Below are 18,877 nucleotides of genomic sequence, written 5' to 3' on the forward strand. Positions count from 1 at the left end.
GAAAATCCGACCTCCCCCCCTCCTATCACATCGGTCAGTGACATCAATGATCACTACTCTGCAACAACGTCGAACATTCTGGATGACCTAGCCCCCTTAAACTAAAAAGAACTCAAGTCAAAGATAGAAACCCATGGTTCACTGGTTCCCTCAATAACGAGAGGAGATTCCTCCGACAAGCCGAAAGAATCTGGAGACGCCACCCCTCGGCCGATCACCGAAAAAACTTCTCCGCCAGGCCAAAAGTACAAACAACAAGAACATACTCAACTCAAAAAAGAGTTCTTCAGAGCGGAACTCGGAAATGCCCAGCACAGACCACGCAAACTCTTTGAGCTGGTCAAACACCAATCAAACAAATTGACCAAAACAGCGAAAGAAAACCCCAAGTCTCTCATCTCATCCGAGGAATTCTTCTCGTTTTTTGCAAACAAAATCAAAACCTCCTCCCCCCCTGCCTCCACAGTCCTCACCTAAGAATCTAGCACACTGGACCGATTTCTCACTCTACGATGAACACTCTGTCACCAAAATACTTTCCACCTTAAACCCGAACAACTATTTTAAACCCCGCTCCCTTCAAACTGTCTTGTGACTGCTGCCCAATCCATTATTCCCAACTTGATTGCGATAATCAACGCCTTCCTATGGCAGGGATCAATCCCGGACTCTCTGAAAGCGGGCCAAGTCCTCCCCATTCTGAAAAAGCCGTCACTGGACCCAGCCTCCCCAGACAATTTTAGACCGATTTCCAACATTCCTCTCTTGGCTAAAGTGCTGGAGAAGTGTGTGCAACTACAGCTAAGTCACCACATCAACAACTTCCATCTACTCGATGACTGCCAATCTGGCTTCTGACCTGGACACAGCACTGAAACCACCATGCTCCACATCATCGATGATGCCCTACAAGCCCTTCACCAAGACAAAACCTGTCTCCTAATCCTCCGAAATCTATCCTCGGCATTCGACACGGTCAACCACGAGATGCTACTTGAACGCCTCAAATTTAGGATGGGATTAGATGGCACTGTCCTCGACTGGTTTAGCTCTTACCTCCAAAACCGATCTCAGAGATTCCTAATCAACGGCAACCTGTCCGCTCCCTCCTTGGTCAAGGTGTGAGTCCCTCAAGTATCAACGTTGTCCCCCACCCTTTTCAACCTCTATTTAGAACCCCTTGCCGAAGTCCTTCGCACTGCAAATATCTCCTACCATATGTACGCCGACGACACTCAGATCTACATAAAAGTCTCATCTCTTGAGGAGATTCTCACCTTGAATGAGGCCCTGAAGCTGACCGTCCAATGGCTCTCCTCCAACCAACTCAAACTCAATGCTAAGAAAACTGAGTTCCTCCTAATCTCCCCGCCCAAAAGCAACTCTGAGATCCAGACATGGATTAAAGCTATCACAGCCTTAAACTGTCCCCTGACCATTGTGGACTCTGCCAAACCTCTGGGAATTACCTTGGATTATAACCTAAACATGCGAGACCACATCAACTCAATGGCCAAATCTGCCATATTCCACCTGAGCTACCTATGGAAACTGAAACCCTTTCTTGACGCTCCCGACCTAAAACTGGCAGTCCAAATATTAGTTATTTCTAGGCTGGAATATGGCTGCTCCACCCTCTCTGGTTTACCCAAGATCTCTCTAGCACCCTTAAAAGCCTGCCTCAATGAAGCCACCAGACTACTTACCGGCACAAGGAAATTTGATCACATCGCTCCTCATCTGAAAGCGTTGAAGTGGCTTCCTCTTGAGGCTAGGATTCATCTCAAGCTGGCATGCATCACGTACAAGGCCCTACACTCAAACTCCCCTGTGTATCTTGCACAGAAACTTGTGATATCCGGAGAAAGCAGAAATTCACGATCGGCCAGTGCCCTCCTACTCCAGCCTGCAAGCTTTCGTAAATTTTTTTATTTATAATCGGGCGTTCGCTGGGGCTGCACCAAGAATATGGAACTCCTTCCCACCCGCCATCAGAAGAATCCCCTCTCTGCCACACTTCAAAAAGGAGGCTAAATCCTTCCTCATGGGTAAATTCCTTGGCTAAACCCGTTCCACAACCACCTCGGAGACTACTGCCTTAATCCTGTGACCTCGCCCCACCAAGAAACCGGGGGTCTGTCCTCAGTAATTGTAATTGTAATGTTATCCTTGTATTCACCCATCCCTCTTGTACCCAGCACCCCCTCCCCCCTAATGTACAGTATTCTTGTGATATCCTGCCTATTGTATGACTCTGTGACTCTTTAAAGCGCTCTGATAACCTAACGGGTCAAGTTCGCGCTCTATAAAACACTAAAATAAATAAATAAATAAAAATAAATAAGGTCTCTGAAATCTAAGAAGTGTTGTAGCTAAAACTCTCTCATTACGCTGGTGATATTTTACTTTTTATCTCCCATCCACAGAAATCTTTACCAGCCTTTCCACTAGAGGTGGACAATTTTGCATCTGTTTCAGATTATAAATTGAATGCTGACAAATGTGAAATTCTTCCCCTGAATAGATTATGTTTTCATGCAGATTTTGCTTCTTCCTTGTTTCATTGGAATCTGGATAAAATTAAATATCTTGTATTGTGACTCACTGAGTTCATTAAAGATACTATGTTCATATAATATTATTTTATCTTTCGAATATGCCTGTAAGTATTCCTCCCTCCCAATATTACAAATTGCACTCCATCATTTCTAAATTCCTATGGAATGACAAAAAGCCTCAGATGTCTCCCCATAACCTCCAAAGAACTAAACATATGGGGCGGTGGGTTAATTTCCCGGATTTCCACACATATCATTTAGCTTTCCTTCTTAAACAAACTTCTTTTTTGTTGTAGGAAGAAGATTCTTTAGTTTCTCCCTTTTGAACTGAAAAGTCCTTTTTTCATCCTTTTTCTTTAATGGAGTTTTTATCTTTTACATCTAGAACATCATCACTATCTCTCCCGATATTTAAGAATGCATGCAAGGTACTTCAACCTATGAAAAATTTTGGGAAAGATTGACATGCCAATGGTTTCAAGTGGGTTTACCAGCTCGTTCAGAATTAGGACGTCGATTACGATGGCGGGCGAAAACGGGTCCGACCGCCATGGTCGCGGCAAATAAACTCCCGACCGCACCGCGGATAAACCGCGGGTGCGATTAGGATATTTCTGTCATCACACACCGACCGCGAAGGACGGATCACATCAAAGACCGCCGTACGTGGACGGAACCACAGAAACACCGTCCGCCACGGACGCAATGACCGCGGAAATAGGCCCAACCGGCGCCAGACCTGTGGAGGGTCTGGGCGCACGATTAGGATAACCCCGCCATCCCAACGGTACTCACCACCGTCCTCGACCGCCGCGGAAAAAAGCATCGACAAACGGAGCATGACTGCAGAAGGACCAAATGAACATCACCCCTGCCGTCAAACCGATACTAAAATGGTGGACGGAAGTAAATAGAAAACCCAAAAAACAGGACACACACCCACCTGGAACATCTACCCCCAACAACTACACGCCCCAATGACCCCGCCCCCAGCACAAACAAGAGCACCCAAGTCACCTCACCCACAGAACACCTGACTGCTAAAATCCATTGGGACACAAGCACCACACAGAGTATAAAAAGAATCCCTCCCATAACCACAATCCTTTGCAACACAGCACAGCTGGAAGAAAGAGGCAGAACATCACACACAACATACACACACAAACACACATACAGCCTGCACACCAACACACCCACCACACAAACCCCCACAACACCATCCCTACATACCACATACCTGCACACCCAACACCACCAACACCTTGCACATCACACACCATGGCATCCAAGAAAAACCCCAAGTTCACAGAGAGTGAGTTGAAGGTCATGGTGGATGAAATCATCCGTGTCGAACCACATTTGTTTGGTACCCTAGTGCAGCAGACCACCTTAGCAACTAAAACCACTATGTGGGACAGGATAGTGACCAGAGTCAATGCTTCAGGGACCGTGCCACGCACCAAACACGACTTCCAGAGGCGGTGGCACGACCTCAAGGCAAGGGTGAAAGTCATCCGGTCCAAGAACCACCTGCAGGCACACAACACTGGCGGTGGCGGTCCCGCGGAGCAAATATCATACGCTGAATGGGAGGAGAAGGTGCTAGGCATACTGCACCCTGAGAGTCTGGAAGGAATAGAAGAGGGAGTTGAGGCTGGTAAGTACAAACCAATGACCACTATCACACTGTCATGTTCTGCCTTGCACAACTGCTAAGACACATCTCCCAGGCTCCAATCCATGCATGTGGACCACACAGTCACCCAAATGTGAAGGCCAGGGCTCAAATGCACCCACCATGATCAACCACAAATGTAGCCTCCTACGTTCCCAGGCTTGCATGTGGTCAAGCAGCTAACACCACAACTCCCAACAGGCCTCCATGTCTACAGGGAGGGTGAGGGTGGGGGAGGGTCCAGCACTACAACTCCCAACAGGCCCCCATGTCTACAGGGAGGGTGAGGGTGGGTCCAGCACCACAACACCCAACAGGCCCCCATGTCTACAGGGTGGGTGGGGGTGGGTCCAGCACCACAACTCCCAACAGGCCCCCATGTCTACAGGGAGGGTGGAGGTGGGTCCAGCACCACAACTCCCAACAGGCCCCCATGTCTACAGGGAGGGTGAGGGTGGGGGTGGGTCCAGCACTGCAACTCCCAACACGCCCCCATGTCTACAGGGAGGGTATTGTATTGTATTGTATTTTTCTTATAAAGCGCTAACAATCATCCTGAGTAGGATATCACGGCGCTGCAATAACTATAATGAGCGGTGGGTTGTCCTGAGTCCTACAATTTAGTCTGGTTTGGGGAAGAGGAAGGTTTTCAATTGCTGCCTAAATGACAGGTGGCAGTCCGTAAGTCTGGCGGCCACGGGCAACTCATTCCATTTGGTTGCGGCTATGTGGGAGAAGGCTCGCTCTCCCATCCTAGCTCTCTTCACTCGAGTTGTTCTAGCTCTTCCTGTGAATTGAGAGCGGAGATTTCTAGTTGGTGCATAAAACTTAATCCTATTTCTTAGGATAAGTGGGCCTGTGTTATGCAGTGCTCTGTGTGTTATACACAGCATTTTGAAGGTTGCTCTCTGCCTCATTGGCAGCCAATGGAGCTCTCTTAAGCAGCTTTTGGCTGGGTCGAATTTCCTTTTCTTACAGATTGCCTTAGCCGCCGCGTTTTGCACTATTTGTAGTTTGGTGAAGAGGTAGTCTGCCATACCTACAAACAGTGAGTTTCCATAGTCCAGCCTGCTCATCAATAGTGACTGAACTAGGATCCTTCTACACTCGATGGGAATACAGGGGAAGACTCTTCTGAGCATCTTCAACAAAGCGAAGCCTTTGCCGCAGATCGTGGACACATGAGATTTCATAGACAGAGTGTTATCGATCGTCACTCCCAAGTTCCTTGCTGTCTGTGTCAGAATTGGGGGGGTGCCCAGGGGCGCTGGCCACCAGCTGTTATTCCACAGCTGAGTGTGTCCACCGAACAGCAATATCTCTGATTTATCTGCGTTCAGTTTTAAACAGTGGCTATACATCCAGTCAGACAGTTCGGTGAGACAGTTTAATAGCATATCCTTGGGGTCATCATTCTTATCCAGGATTACAGTTAGTTGAGTGTCGTCTGCGTACGAACAGATTTTGACACCCCACTTTCTTCCTATCGCTGCCAGGGAATACACGGACACGTTAAACAACGTTGGGCTCAACGAGGCCCCCTGTGGGACCCCATATTTGATGTTCCGGTGAGGGGATGAGAAGTTACCCATGCGCACCGATTGCGTTCTGTCCGACAGAAATTATTGCAACCACCCCAGTGCTCTGTCTCGGATACCTTTTGCTGCAAGGGTTCTTAGTAGTAGATTGTGCGGTACGGTATCAAACGCTGCCGAGAGATCTAATAATATTAGGGCGACTGCTTTCCCCCGGTCTACCTGTGTTCTGATGTTATCCAGCACGGACAAGAGTGTTATCTCTGTGCTATTGTTGACCCTGAAACCCGTTTGTGAGACATCTAATAGATTGTTTGTTTCCAGAAAAGTGGATAACTGCCTGTTAACCAGTTTTTCTAAAACTTTACATAGATAGGGCAGTTGAGATATGGGTCGATAGTTAGCAGGATTATTGATGTCTGAGCCTGCTTTTTTTAGTAGTGGGGTAACTATAGCGTTCTTCCAGTTGGTTGAGAATTCAGCAGATTCTAGCGAATGGTTCAGTGCTTGTGTTACTGCTGGGCATATTATTGGGGCTAGTTGCGAAAAAATATGATGTGGACATGGGTCCAGCGGGGAGCCTGATTTTATTTCTAGCATAACTTTACCCACTTCTTCTTCCGAAAACGGACCAAAGCTGGAGCAACTGATCTGAGGAGTAGATGACTCGTGGACCTCTAGGCATTCCGGTTTGGTGTTGGAAAATGAGGAGTAAATTCTATCTATTTTCTCACAGAAAAAATCATTAATTTTATCGCAGCCTACTTGGGAGGGAGTCGGATTCGATGAGAGACTTGTAGGACTGCATAGTTCTTTGACTATTTTAAATAGTTCTTTAGATGAGTTTTTATTTTCTGTTATTCTGCAAAGAGAAATATTCCTTTTTTGCTTTTCTGATGGCTTTGTTATATAGTATAAGTTCTTTCTTATATGACAATCTGGCGTCGTGAGTTTTTGTAAGTCTCCATTTATGTTCAAGTGATGTACATTTCCTTTTTAGTGACTTTAGTTCTGGCCCATACCAATTTTCTGACCTGGTACATCTGGGTTTGTTATTGGAGCGTAGCGCTGAACAGTGTTCCAGTGCGTCCATGATATGGTTCTGGAGATGGTCTGTTTCGTCGTTGATACTAGTTTTTGTTGTGTTAGAATATGTAAAATGTTGCTGAAAAGCTTCTACTGAGAAATTTTTCCAGCTCCTGATTTTTGCCGCTGCAGGGGCTAGAGGTCTGGTGTTTTTGACAGGTAGGTTAATGTTAAACTCAATCATGGAGTGATCTGTCCATGTCATTGCTTTTATCCCTTTGATGAGGATGGAACTTAGGTTGGAGAACATCAGGTCTAATATGTGTCCTGCCATGTGTGTTGGTTGTTCAATTCTCTGGGACAGTTCTAGGATTTCCATGTTCTCCTCTAGATGTTTAGCTAGGGGGTTATTGCTGTTATCATAATGAATGTTAAAGTCCCCTAGAAGCAGGATATTTTTGTTGTTAAGACAGACCGGCATAATTTGCGCGAGAAGTTGAGTGCTGAAGTCAGACGTGCAGCCTGGTGGATCATAGATGATCACACCACAGAGTAAAATATTGGTATTTATGGACACTGAGAATGCCATTGCTTCATGGCTGTTGGCCTGTGTGATAGCCTCTTGTCTGCAAGTGAGAACGTCTTTGAACAGCAATGCTACCCCACCTCCCCTTTTTTTTCCCCTATTCAGATTGAGGATTTTATAATCTGCTGGGAGGGCCGTTGCTATGTCCGGGGTACTACGATTATCGAGCCAAGTCTCAGTAATGAAGGCCAGATAGGGTTTATCAGTGCTCAAAATATCCCATATTTCTGTTGCGTGTTTTGGGAGGGATCTTGCGTTGAGGTAAATACATCTCAGTGTAAAGTCTGGGATGCTTATATTGGCGGAGCAGTACCCGGGATCACTCTCCCATTTGCATTTCTGACAGCAGACTGGCCCCATGATGTTCAAGGGTCCTAAGTGTGCACATGACGCAGAGTTTCTTGCGCCTAAGGTGTCAAATTTCCTAAGCTCACTGCTTGAGTATGTAATGGCACTCATTCCTGTTTTCGGTGTGTGGCTAGTCAGTTGTGCAGGGGTTGTAGCCCCTGGTCCCGGCCTGTCGCGGACGGGCGCAGACGGGCCTACCTTTGGCGCCCCGCCGGCGCCCCCACTGCGCCCGTCCGCTGCGCCTCCTGAGAGAGGGTACCATTTTATCCTGGCGAGGGCGGGAGGGCGGGAGGGGCCTAGCACTAGTCTGCTAGCCCTGCGCCTTCTCCTCACCCAAGATGGCGGGCCGCAAGCAGCACCTACTCGGCTGCGGTGGGGGCAGTCTGGGGAAGTGATCCAGGCCAAGTGGGCCGATTAGCTCAGCACAAGTTGTTGGGAAGGGAGAGAGACCCGCTATGGCACAGCGCTGTTCAGTCAATCTCTACGACAATACGATCGGGTAAGTGAACATTCGGGGCAAATTACAATTGAAATAAAGTGCAGGTTAAAAACACAAATGACAGTTTTTAAAACCAATAAATCGCGCTAAGTCCCGGCTTTCCGCCTCAGGACACTCGAAATTACCACACCACACACACTAGCAATCAGCGGGGGAATGGCTATCAGAGGTTTTTATCCTGGCGAGGGCGGGAGGGCGGGAGGGGCCTAGCACTAGTCTGCTAGCCTTGCGCCTTCTCCACATCCAAGATGGCGGGCCCCAAGCAGCACCCTACTCGGCTGCGGTGGGGGCGGTCTGGGGAAGTGATCCGGGCCAAGTGGGCCGATTAGCTCAGCACAAGTTGTTGGCAAGGGAGAGAGGGTGGGGGTGGGTCCAGCACTACAACTCCCAACAGTCCCCCATGTCTACAGGGAGGGTGAGGGTGGGGCCAGCACCACAACTCCCAACAGGCCCCCATGTCTACAGGGAGGGTGGGGGTGGGTCCAGCACCACAACTCCCAACAGGCCCCCATGTCTACAGGGAGGGTGAGTGTGGGTCCTGTACAACAACTCCCAACAGGCCCCCATGTCTACAGGGAGGGTGGGGGTGGGTCCAGCACCACAACTCCCAACAGACCCCCATGTCTACAGGGAGGGTGAGTGTGGGTCCTGCACAACAACTCCCAACAGGCCCCCATGTCTACAGGGAGGGTGGGGGTGGGTCCAGCACCACAACTCCCAACAGGCCCCCATGTCTACAGGGAGGGTGAGGGTGGGGGTGGGTCCAGTGCTACAACTCCCAACAGGCCCCATGTCTACAGGGAGGGTGGGGATGGGTGCAGCAGCACAACTCCCGACAGGCCCCCATGTCTACAGGGAGGGTGGGGGTGGGTCCAGCACCACAACTCCCAACAGGCCCCCATGTCTACAGGGAGGGTGAGGGTGGGGGTGGGTCCAGCGCTACAACTCCCAACAGGCCCCATGTCTACAGGGAGGGTGGGGGTGGGTGCAGCAGCACAACTCCCAACAGGCCCCCATGTCTACAGGGAGGGTGGGGGTGGGTCCAGCATCACAACTCCCAACAGGCCCCCATGTCTACAGGGAGGGTGAGGGTGGGGCCAGCACCACAACTCCCAACAGGCCCCCAAGTCTACAGGGAGGGTGGGGGTGGGTCCAGCACTACAACTCCCAACAGGCCCCCATGTCTACAGGGAGGGGGTGGTGGGTCCAGCACCACAACTCCCAACAGGCCCCCATGTCTACAGGGAGGGTGGGGGTGGGTCCAGCATCACAACTCCCAACAGGCCCCCATGTCTATAGGGAGGGTGAGGGTGGGGGTGGGTCCAGCACCACAACTCCCAACAGGCCCCCATGTCTACAGGGAGGGTGAGGGTGGGGGTGGGGGTGGGGGTTGGTCCAGCACTACAACTCCCAACAGGCCCCCATGTCCCATCCCAGAGCAAGATGGACTCCGCCTACCATATGCTGACCACTGCATCTCCCTCTTCAAAGACCACCATCCAATAGCAGGACAGGACCACACATTACCAAGTATTGTCTCCCCACCTCCACACCACCATAATGCCCAGTACTGTGTACCACACCAATTTGATGACACCAACAACCATGTCCTGATTCCCTAGAAAATTGAAATGTAACAACAACAAACCTGTCATGTCCACAGCATTGATTTTTAACTACTTGTCCCTCAGGTGACCGAGACTTGACAGGAGAAAACACCAGCCGCCAGCACCAGTCCACACCCTCACAGCCTGGACTCTCCGGTGATGATTCCCTGGACAACTCGGGTGCGGAGGACGATGCCGGTCTAACTACACTCCCAGGGCCATCAGGCTCCCCGGACATCCCTGCCTCCACCACCTCGGCCAGTGGAACAACAGCAACTACTGTCATTGTGAGCTGTGCAGCTACCACCACCACCACCACCACCACCACTCCTGCCAGTGCCATCCTGCCTGACCCATCAAACGATGATGGACCATCAACATCACAGGCTAGCAGGGAGAGTGGACGGGGGAGGACACAGGTGAGGCCACAGCTCACGAACACGAGGGCAGGTGCAAGGCGAGGTGGGGGACAAGACCCACACAATCCTGGGACCGAGACCCTGGATGCCATTGCAAGAGTGCAAGCGTCGTACGAGAGGTCGCAGGCACAGGTGGATCAGGCGCGCCAAGACTCACATGACACCTGCCAGCTGTTGCGGTCCATGGACAACCGTATGAGCCAAATGGTGGACCTCATCAACAACTCTTTGGAGGGAGTGGTTATCCCGCGCCACACCACCTCCCCCTCCCCCAAGTGGCCAGCGGAACAGGACACCACCACCACCGCCAACATCACCTGAGGCCACTGACAGGGAGGTGTCCCCCGAACAACCTACCCCCACAGCTAGCTCCACTCAGGCTCCAAGACGGAGGGGCTGTCCGAGGCTGGATCAAGGACAGAGCAGTGGCAAAGCACCAGACACCCACACGAAGAGGGGCCGGCACTGACTACACCCTTCCTTGAGCCTGGCATTGACTCTGTGCACTATCATGCCCCACATTGCCAAGCATTGGCACACATCTGCTGGACTAGGTGTACATCACACAATGTGGTGTCCCCACGGTGGTGTCATCTAACATGACCTTCAACTCACACTTCCCCTCCACCACACATTTGTAAATATCTACTAACACAAATCCACACCCTGTAAATAAAACTCACGGAAACACTCAAGGCTGTGTGATCTCCATGTTTAAACACAGGTTTGTCTTTGTTGTCATCATCAGCAGGTGCAGGGATCAATGTTGTTTGGAATCATGGCTCTGTGTGAGTGACCTCGGGACAATCAGAGAACAGCAAGCACAGGTCAGGAAACTGAATCACAGCCATCACACAACAACGTACTGCAGCATCCCACAAACCACAATCATCACAAAGTAAGCGGATCACAGGACACACATCAGGGAGCATTGCTCGTACACCATGTCCCACACACATGTGCAAACAGAACATAACAGACCAGGCAGCATTCACACACCACAACAACCCATCACCAGCAGACATACATCACGCATTGCACAGCAGCACAAGAGGTAGTTACTCACAATCAAGGAAAGTACAGATCAATGAGCTGACGCCTCTGGTCCACACCTTCTTCCTCCACACTATCCTCATCACTGGACATGGTTGCGATGGGAGGCGGAGCCACCTGTTGGTCATCAGGGTCCATGATCAGTTCAATATCCTTGCGCAAGGCCAGGTTGTGGAGCATGCAGCAGGCAACCACGATTTTGCATACTTTGCCGGGTGAGTATGGCAGTGCCCCTCCGGTTTTATCCAGGCAGCGAAACCTAGACTTCAGCAGTCCAAAAGTACGTTCCACCACCCTACCTGTCTTCCCATGGGCCTTATTATAGCGCATTTCACCTGGGGTAGTAGCATTCCGTAGGGGGCTTAGCAGCCACGGCCGGTTTGGGTACGCAGAGTCACCTAGGTGGGGGGATGACAGACACATACATCATTACCAGGACTGGTGTGAACAGCATGGCACACATACAACGCAGTAGTCATCACGGCACACTCACCTACAAGCCACGCACGTTCTTGACGCAGATTGGCCATCAGTTGGGGGACAATGCTGCTCCGCAGGATGTGTGAGTCCTGTGCAGACCCGGGAAATCTGGCACACACATGGGAGATGATGTTGTCAGCCAGGCACACCACTTGCACATTGATTGAATGGTAGTGCTTCCGATTGTAATAGATGGGTTCACGTGCCTGTGGTGGAACCAGACCAATATGTGTGCCATCGATGGAACCCACTACGTGTGGAATCTGGCCCAGGGCATAGAAGTCCCCTTTCACTGCAGCCAACTCTGCCCGACGTGGGAAATGGATGTAATCATCCTTGTAACGCATCATGCCTTCCAGCACATCCCGCAGTACCATGCTGAACATGGATTGGGACATCCCCCCGGCATGACCAACTGTGTACTGGAATGTGCCTGTCGCAAAGAAGTGAAGTGCCGCCATCACCTTAGCTGTGGGTGTAATTGCTCCAGGATATGGCCTGCGTGGCTGCAGATGAGGTGCCAATTTAGCTACAAGCTCCTTCAATGTCGGTCGATCAAGCCGGAATTTGCGGATCACCTCCTCTTCAACCATGTCCTCCAACACAGGGTATGGTCGATGCACATTTGGAGCCCTCCTGTGTGGGAGTAGATGGTAGCAGATGTCACTCGTCTAACACCGCACAGCTGTGCCACACTATCACATCTTGGCCAACACAATTTAAATAATAAATGTTGCAGACACTGATTGTATGTGTGACGTGACAGAAATGTAAGGCACTACAGATAACTACACACACCCTGTTCACCCACAAACAACATCCTGTGTGCAAACGTGTCCAATGCTACATGCAGACATGTTGAAAAAACGGCCAACACCACATGACTGAGGGCCCATGTGCGGACAAGCATCCCCACAGACACACATGGATGTGCACTCACAACACGAGCATGGAACACACCCTCCTTGTCTTCATGAACCCATGACCCCTCCAACAATTCTGTGCATCCTCACATGACAGGCATGGACATACAACAGACAGCACCCAGATGCATACACAGAAAGCATGTATTCCCCCATCATTGCTACTTGCACACACAAAACACACACTCACGACTGCTTCAAAATGTTGGTACACAGCCTTAATGGACTGTGTAGATGTGTACAATTACAACCGTGTGACCTCAATAACAATATGTAACCACATTGCCATGCACATCTGACGCAACTTGGGCTCACATCACTGTGCTTTGTAAAGCACTGGCAAGGTCATTATCATGATCACAAATGCAACAAATGGACATTAATGTGACACGTGGACAGGGGCCATTTACATGACATAACGAGTATTGTCGTTTTCCGGACACGGCTTGACACACATGTACACCTACAATCATTACATGTGTGCGGAGACATGCAGTGTGTATACACATCCGGGTATGCCTTCCGCCATCACAGAACATGATCCTTGATACTGCAAATCTGCGTACCATTGTCAGCATGGTCAAGGTCCATCACGGTCACACACCGCCAACCGCATGTGCGCGCTACCGCGATGGTGCATCATTTGAAATTCATCACTCACTGGCGTCGCAATGGCGGAGCATGCATTCCGTGGGGGAGGGGCAGGCTAACACATACATTTGAATGTGCAAGTGGAAATCCCTGTGTAATGATGTCACCCTGGCATGGATGCCCATGGCCGGTCACCCACCGCCGGGTGCTGGTGACCGCCCGCACCCAGCGGTGGGTGACCGGCCATGGCCATCCATGCCAGAGTGACATCATTACACAGGGCAGTCACCCACCGCCAGCACCCGGCGGTGGGTGACCGACCACTCCCGGCGGTGCTGCAATGTGACTGAAAGGGGGGGTACCAACTTCCATTTCCACTTGCACATTCAAATGTATGTGTTAGCCTGTCCCGCCCCCGCGGAATGCATGCTCGGCCATTACGACCCCAGTGAGTGATTCATTTCAAATGATGCACCATCGCCGTAGCGCGCACATGCGGTTGGTGGTGTGTGACCATGGTGGTCCTTGCACATGTAGCCAATGGAAACAGGTAACGCGGGACGCGTAAGCGATTTCAAAAATAGCGGAAGCCGTGCACCGCCACAGCAGGGCCCGTCATTGGTTCATTTTGAATGAGCCAGCCCGGGAACACCAATTGCTGCAGATGTGTGCCACTGATATCAGCTCAGGGGCCTATAAATGTGTGAATTTGAGCAGCACACATCCACTGCTTCCAGCCACTGCTGCCTGCACACATCACCTCTACCTGCTGCTGCTGAGCACTCCACCAACTGCTGCCTGCACCCATCACCTCTACCTGCTGCTGCTGCCCACTCCACCAACTGCTGCAGTTGTGCCACAGTCATGGACCTTGCCATGCCGAGAGTTCGAGAGGTCCGGTCTCGTCCCTTCACCGCAGCGGAGCTGGAGGTCCTTGTGGATGGTGTGCTCCGCCACTATGAACGGCTGTACGGTGCCCCCAGACAGGTGGTAAGTGCAGTGGGGGACATGTTGGTGTGCATGAGGTGGTCACTGACTCCTGGCCCCTGCAATCTTGGCGGTGTGCTGTGGGACATTCACATATGTTGTATTGTGCATGGCTGCAGAAAGATACGTGTAGCTCCTATCTGTGTGAATGGGCAACTGTCCACTGACTTGCCCCCTCTTGTCTCCCATCATGGTAGGTCAAGCTGCACCTTCGCAAGGCTGTGTGGAGGACCATAGCACGTGATGTACGGGCAGTGGGGGTGTGCAATAGGCGACACACACACTGCCACAAGCGGTGGGACGACATCTCCAGGCTCAGTAAGAATGTGGCGGAGATGACACTGGGGCTGATTCCAAGATCACCCGGCTTGCACGGCGTACCATGACCCCTCTAATGCTCCGTATCATAGCTGTGACACATCCTGACCTGTCCGCCCGGTTGAGAGGGGAGCAGCAGCAAACTAGCGGTAAGCACACTGAATGGGTTTGTGACTTGTGAGTGCATGCATGTATTGCTGCTCGGACACAGTAGTGACATCAGTGGTGTATCTGTTGTACTGCAATTGCATGATGGTGCCATTAGCGGAGTGAGCGTTGGCATCCATGTCAGCCAGGTGGACATACCAGTTGCATTGTAGTGCAGGGCCCACGGACATGCGATTGAGGTCTGGGGTCCAATGGCATCACATGTGTGGTGGTCTGCATGCACTTGCCCTGTTTATTTGATGTACATATTTCACTGGCACCCCCGGTTCTTTGAAATGAGGATGTCTGGTAGGGGTGGTTCGTGTGCAGGATGGGTGGTACATGTTGGTCAGCAGTCAAGGAAGTTTGGCTTTTTGAATTTGCAGTACATGAGTGTGACACTTATGTATACCTCTTTTCTCTCTTTTTCAGCTTTGGACGAGGGCACTGACCCACAAACGACGGAGCTTAGTGGTGGCAATGCATCCGGATCTGAGATCATACACACGCAGACTGAGACTGAAGAGAGCAGCCCCGGAGAGGGCCACAGAACTGTCCCTGAGGACTCACATGTGGAGAGCCCATCGTCCTCCTCTTCAGACAGTGGTGGTGAGTCTGCACTGTTGGTGGAGACAGGGAGTGTACAATCTACACCTTCAGTAGGTACACAGCACACTGGGCCCACACTGACACCAACTTCAACAAGTACTGCTTGTGCTCACCAGAGTAGGTGGAGCAGAGTGGCCTTCGGTGCAGGCACCGCTGCTCCTGCCCATGTGACATAAACTGCCCTTAGTGCTGAGGCGGTTGATCTGCTGGGACAGCTGTGGGTAGTGCAGACAAACATGATTAATGCATTCCTGGACCACGATAGGAAGTTGGGTCAGGTGGTGGCATTCATGGAGGGGATGCATGGCGATGTTGCAGGTCTCCACAGAACAGTACAGTCATTATCCAACACAGTGTCTGCAGCCATTCAACAGTCGCATAGACAAGGTTCTACTTCAGTTCCCCCATCCACACCACTTAATATCTATGGGGAGAGTGACATTTCAGAACAGGCCTCATTTTCTGGGTATTGACTAGAAGCAGGCACAGGCAGCAAGGCAGGGCACGGAGGCCACAGACACCATCCCCTGAAACAGGGAATTATTTCACAAAACACGACACCAGCTACCCTGGAGTTGACACACAGGATCCTCAAGGGGTGTTGGGGGACAGGAATTCACATGGCACACAGGCATCCCCCTCAAAAAGTACTCCCAAAGCAAGGGCACCTCCCAAGGACAGGGCACCTCCCAAGGACAGGAAAAGTCCCAAGGACAGGGCACCTCCCAAGGACAGGGCACCTCCCAAGGACATGGACACTCCCAAGGACAGTGACACTCCCAAGGGCAGGGCACCTCCCAATGACAGGGCACCTCCCAAGGACAGGGACACTCCCAAGGACAGGGACACTCGCAAGGACAGGGCACCTCACAAGGACAGGGCACATCTCAAGGACAGGGACACTCCCAAGGACAGGGTACCTCCCAAGGACAGGGATACTCCCAAGGACAGGGACACTCCCAAGGACAGGGCACCTCCCAAGGACAGGGCACCTCCCAAGGACAGGGCACCTCCCAAGGACAGGGACACTCCCAAGGACAGGGCACCTCCCAAGGACAGGGCACCTCCCAAGGACAGGGACACTCCCAAGGACAGGGACACTACAATGGACAGGGACACTACAACGGACAAGCCAACACCCCGGGACAGAGCACCGCCCACGGATAAGGCACATTCCAGAGACAGGACACCTCCTACGGCCAAGGCGTCTCCCACGGCCAAGGCACCTCCCAGGGAGCAGGCACCTTCCAGGGCCAAGGGCTCTCCCATGAACACGAGCTCCACCAAGGACCCCTGCGTTCCCTGAGGCTGGTGTTGGTGAAGGAACGTAAAACACATGTGTCAGCGGTGGAGTCCCCCCATACCTCTACTCCCATCCACACCCCGCTGAAGCAGAGGAAGGAGTACACTGTTGTTGCATCCCCCATAACACATGATGCAGAGGGCAGAAGGCAGGGCCACAGCAAACGTTAAGCAGGGTCCAGCACGCCCCCAGAGAGCAGACCCCCACCAGCACATGATCCACCTTTGATGGGTGTTGTTTTTGATGAGGCCACACCACTTACCAGTCCAGTCATGTCCAGGGTGCCCTTACATATCCCAAAGAAATGGAAACACACACCTGTGACACCTGACCACCCCTATGTCGCTCCAGTACAGCTGTCCCCAGCTCCCAGAGCCACCCTGCCTACTGGACCATACAGCCCTGTGGCTCATCATTTCAGTGGTCCTAGTGGGTCAGCTGCAGTTCACTCCCATGGGCCAGATAGTGGGACTGTGTCAGTTGTGCCCTCTCCTGTTTCAGGTACTGCCACTGTGTGTGTCCGCCACTCTCATGTCTCAGATGCTGGCATGGTATTTGTTGGTCACTGGACAGGGACATGTCCTGGCAGTGTGTCTGGGTCTATGGCTCATGTGCAGCGTCGGATTGGTAACGAGGGCATTCGGGCAATGCCCGAGGGGCCGGTGTCCGAGTTCCTGCCGTGGGCTGCTTTTTTGAGCAGTCTAGGGGCTGATTTGGGAGCTGTCTCTATTGTTCGAACAGATTCAGAAAAGGGGGTGGTGATGAACAGAGTGCCTGAATTAAGCAGACCACTCTTACCCAGTCCAAAGATCAGGGCTTGATCCATCACCGTTTTTTAGCTCACTGCACCATCCCAGCTCAGAACTTGGCTATATGCAAATTAGTCTGTTCCTGTCCCAGTGCATGATGGGAACAGGGCAAACCAAACTACCAAGCCAATTCTAGTACTGGGAAGGAAACAAGCTTCCGGGGACCGGTTTCTGCCATTTCAGGCGTCGTCGGCCCGGCTTGCTTGAATCCTGATGGTGCAATGAGCAAGGGACTCACATCTGAGTATACCCTTCCACGCTTATGGTGGACAAAATGATTCAGAAAAGGGGGTGGTGATGAACAGAGTGCCTGAATTAAGCAGACCACTCTTACCCAGTCCAAAGATCAGGGCTTGATCCATCACCGTTTTTTAGCTCACTGCACCATCCCAGCTCAGAACTTGGCTATATGCAAATTAGTCTGTTCCTGTCCCAGTGCATGATGGGAACAGGGCAAACCAAACTACCAAGCCAATTCTTGTACTGGGAAGGAAACAAGCTTCCGGGGACCGGTTTCTGCCATTTCAGGCGTCGTCGGCCCGGCTTGCTTGAATCCTGATGGTGCAATGAGCAAGGGACTCACATCTGAGTATACCCTTCCACGCTTATGGTGGACAAAATGATTCAGAAAAGGGGGTGGTGATGAACAGAGTGCCTGAATTAAGCTGACCACTCTTACCCAGTCCAAAGATCAGGGCTTGATCCATCACCGTTTTTTAGCTCACTGCACCATCCCAGCTCAGAACTTGGCTATATGCAAATTAGTCTGTTCCTGTCCCAGACACTCTGTTCATCACCACCCCCTTTTCTGTATCGATTTTGGCCACTATAGGTGTGGCAGGGTATACTCAGACATGAGTCCCTTTCTCACTGCTCCATCAGGATTCAAGCAAGCCGGGCCGAAGAGGCTGAAATGCCAGAAACCGGTCCCCGGTAGCTTGTCTCCTTTCTGGTGAAGAATTGGCTTGGTAGTTTGGTCTGCCCTGTTCCCATGATGCACTGGGCCAGGGACAGACTAATTTGCATATAGCCAGGTTCTGAGCTGGGATGGGGCAGTGAGATAAATAACGGTGATGGATCAAGCCCTGATCTTTGGACTGGGTAAGAGTGGTCTGCTTAATTCAGACACTCTGTTCATCACCACCCCCTTTTCTGTATCGATTTTGGCCACTATAGGTGTGGCAGGGTATACTCAGACATGAGTCCCTTTCTCACTGCTCCATCAGGATTCAAGCAAGCCGGGCCGAAGAGGCTGAAATGCCAGAAACCGGTCCCCGGTAGCTTGTCTCCTTTCTGGTGAAGAATTGGCTTGGTAGTTTGGTCTGCCCTGTTCCCATGATGCACTGGGCCAGGGACAGACTAATTTGCATATAGCCAGGTTCTGAGCTGGGATGGGGCAGT

The sequence above is a fragment of the Lissotriton helveticus genome, chromosome 11 (genome assembly GCF_964261635.1).
Source record: "Lissotriton helveticus chromosome 11, aLisHel1.1, whole genome shotgun sequence".
Classification (NCBI taxonomy): domain Eukaryota; kingdom Metazoa; phylum Chordata; class Amphibia; order Caudata; family Salamandridae; genus Lissotriton; species Lissotriton helveticus.